The 3,486-nt window shown below is 42.8% G+C and overlaps 1 non-coding gene across 1 annotated transcript; it reads left to right on the forward strand.

The window, feature by feature from the left end:
- The first annotated feature begins 2,845 nt into the window (after positions 1-2,845).
- On the forward strand, positions 2,846-2,952 carry LOC141650587 (small nucleolar RNA R71). Its single transcript, XR_012546611.1, has one exon. It is a non-coding gene; the product is annotated as a small nucleolar RNA R71 (small nucleolar RNA).
- Positions 2,953-3,486: the final 534 nt, after the last annotated feature.

The following is a 3,486-nucleotide window of genomic DNA, read 5'->3' on the forward strand; positions in this document are numbered from 1 at the left end:
GGACGCAGGGACAATCCGTGCGGATTGGGCGCAATCCGTGCGGATTCTACAGCTTCAAAATTTTCAAAATCCCGCCTAAAGACGGGCGGATTCTGGGGAATCCGCTCGGATTCTTCTGAGATGAGACGGGCGGATTTCGTGCAGGACGGACGGATTCTTGTCCAGAGATTTTTCTTTGTTTTTCTTCAGCTTCAAGACGGGCGGATTGTTCACAAGACGGACGGATTCTGTGAGACGGGCGTCTTTCCAGTAATCCGCTCGGATTCTTCAACAGTCAAGAATTTTTGCAATTTCAGCTCAGCCCAAGACGGGCGTCTTCTCAGCAGGACGCTCAGATTGGCTGCAGACGGGCGGATTCTCAGGAATCCGCTCGGATTGGTCCTTGTGTACACGGATTCAGTTCCATCCGTGCACCAACGCATTCCCTTATCATTCTTTCTTTCTTTCTTTCAAATCTTGTGTTCTTCATTGTGGGGGCACTACTAAGGCATGAGTAGCCTAGGCAATTGCCATCCTCACACTAAGGTAAAGCACTACACATCAATTAAAATCATTAGTCCCTCCCTCACTTCTCTCTTACATGACAATTATTTTGATCAAAGTAAAAATAAATCCAAAAATGACAAAAATGCAATACAAAAATTGAAAAGTAAGTTAGGGAGTTAGAAATATTTACAAGTGGTGGTTTAGGGAGGACTCCACCAAACTCTCATTCTTGATGAGATGTCAAGGGGGCATGTTCAAGGTGTTGTTGATGTTGCTCAACACCTTGAAGAAGTAATCAAAAGCTTGTTCATTGTTATGGTAGAGGTCCTCAATAGACCGTGGCCCTTGTTGTTGATCATGATCGATGGCATGCCCAATGTAGGGATTAAAGATCCCTTCAAATTCGTCGTCCCAAAGACCACAAACTTCATTGAGTTGATCATTGAAAATCTCTTGCTTAGATGGAGACAACTCTCCCAATTTCTTCTCTTGGCCAATGAGGCCATCATCTTCTTCCTTGGTTGATTTTGATGAGCTTTGCAAGCTCTCCTTGTCACAATTCACTTGCTCTTTGAATGGAGCATCTTCAATTTTCTTCCTCCATTGGAGTTCCGATTTCTTCTTTTCATCTTTTCGGCTATAATGGTCAATCATGAAACATGGCTCATGCAAACGAGGAGCTCTCATGGTTTTGTCAAGATTAAAAGTTATGCTTTCATCTCCCACTTCTAGAGTGAGCTCTCCATGTTTCACATCAATCACCGCACCCGCGGTGTGTAGGAAAGGTCTTCCTAAGATGATTGGAATGTTGGAATCTTCCTCCATATCAACAATGACAAAGTCCACCGGGATGAAAAACTTCCCAATTCGCACGGGGACATCTTCCCATACCCCTAATGGTGTCTTCGTCGATCTATCGGCCATTTCAAGAGTGATATTGGTGCATTTAAGCTCTCCCATTCCCAACCTTTTACTTACCGAGTACGGCATGACACTCACACTAGCCCCTAGATCACATAAGGCTTTGTTGATCGTTGTGTCGCCAATGGTACACGGTATTGAGAAGCTTCCCGGATCCTTTAACTTTGGAGGTGCACTCCCTTGAAGTATTGCACTACTCACCTTAGTGAAGGCGATAGTCTCAAGTTTCCGGATCGACTTCTTCTTTGTGAGGATATCTTTCATGTACTTTGCATAGGCCGGAACGTGATTGATTAATTCCGTGAAAGGAATTGAGACTTCTAAGTTCTTCACAATTTCCATGAACTTTCCAAGTTGATCATCAAATTTAGGCTTGGCTTGACGACTTGGAAAAGGAAGTCTAATCACAATGGGCTCCTTCTCTTTGGCTTTGTCTTCATTTTTCTTTGAACTTTCTTCCTTTGATGATTCCCCTTCTTTGGGACTTTGCACTACAACTTCATTCTTACTAGCTCTCACAACTTCATCCTCAACTTGCTTCTTCGGTGCTTCATATCTTGTACCACTTCTCAAGTGAATGGCACTAACCGTTTCATGTCTAGGGGGATTACTTTGTGGTGGTAATTGCCCCTTTTGTCTTTGTGAGCTTGAAGATGCTAGTTGGGTCAATTGTGTTTCCAACATCTTGGTGTGAGCTAGAATGTTGTTGATGGTGGTGTCTTTTGCTTGGCTATCTTTTTGCATTTGGGTGAAAAATTCTTGTTGATTCTTTTGCATTTGGAGGACCGCTTTTTGGACATCAAAACCTTGGTCATTGTGGTGATTGTATGGATTTTGATTTTGGTAGCCTTGGTTTTGATTGTAAAAGGGTCTTTGATTTTGATTTCTCATGGGTGGTGGAGTGTATGTTGTTTGAGGGTTTTGGACATTTTGGCTTTTGTATGAGAGATTTGGATGGAACTTGGTGTTTTCATTGTAAAAGTTGGAATAAGGGGTACCACTTTTGTAAGCTTGGAAAGCATTGACTTGTTCGGTTGTTCCCCTACATTCACTTGAGTCATGACCCAAGGTTCCACAATTCTCACATATCCCGCTTGGGATTGATGAGGATGCCGTCATGGCATTGACATGATGCTTCGATGATTTTGAGTTTTCCTCAAGTCTAGCCATAGCTTGTTCAAACTTCAAGTTGATTGTGTCAATGTGAGCACTAAGTTGAGCACCCAATTGAGTAACGGTGTCCACTTCATACTTTCCTCCTCTAGTAGCCTTGCGAGATCTACTATATTGTGAATTATGGACCGCCATTTCCTCAATCTTGTTCCATGTTTGATTGTCATCAACTTCGGTGAACATTCCATTTGATCCCATATTGAGAATGTTCCTAGAATCTTCATATAAACCATTCCAAAATTGTTGCACTAAAAACCATTCGCTAAGTCCATGGTGAGGACATGAGCGACAAATACCTTTGAACCGCTCCCAAGCTTCATACAAAGATTCTTCATCCCTTTGCTTAAAACCCGTAATTTGAGCTCTTAGCATATTGGTCTTTTCCGGTGGGTAGAATTTTTGGTAGAAAGCTGGAGCTAGCTTCTTCCAAGAATCTATTCCAAGGGTGGCCTTATCAAGGCCCTTCAACCATTGCTTTGCGGTGCCGATTAACGAAAAAGGAAATAAGACCCATCTTATTTGGTCTTGAGTCACGCCCGTTTGAGAGATAGCTTCACAATAATCGCAAAAGGTTTCCATATGAGAATGAGGGTCCTCACTAGGCATTCCCCCGAATTGGCTCCTCTCAACTAGTTGGATGAAGGCGGACTTGGCAATAAAGTTTCCGGTAAGATGTTGTGGGGTAGGAGTACCATTTGGTAAATCCTCCTCGGTGGGTATAGAGTGTGACGAGAATTTAGGCATTGTAGGTGGATTTTGTGTGGTATTGTTTAATGGGTTCTCTTCTCCTTCTATTGCGAAAGGATTGACAAACTCACTAGTGGGTTGAACAACTTCACCAACACCTCCCAAATTCCTCCTAACAAGTCTCCTATTATTCGTCAAGGTTCTTTCGATTTCACGGTC

The sequence above is a fragment of the Silene latifolia genome, chromosome 3 (genome assembly GCF_048544455.1).
Source record: "Silene latifolia isolate original U9 population chromosome 3, ASM4854445v1, whole genome shotgun sequence".
NCBI lineage: Eukaryota > Viridiplantae > Streptophyta > Magnoliopsida > Caryophyllales > Caryophyllaceae > Silene > Silene latifolia.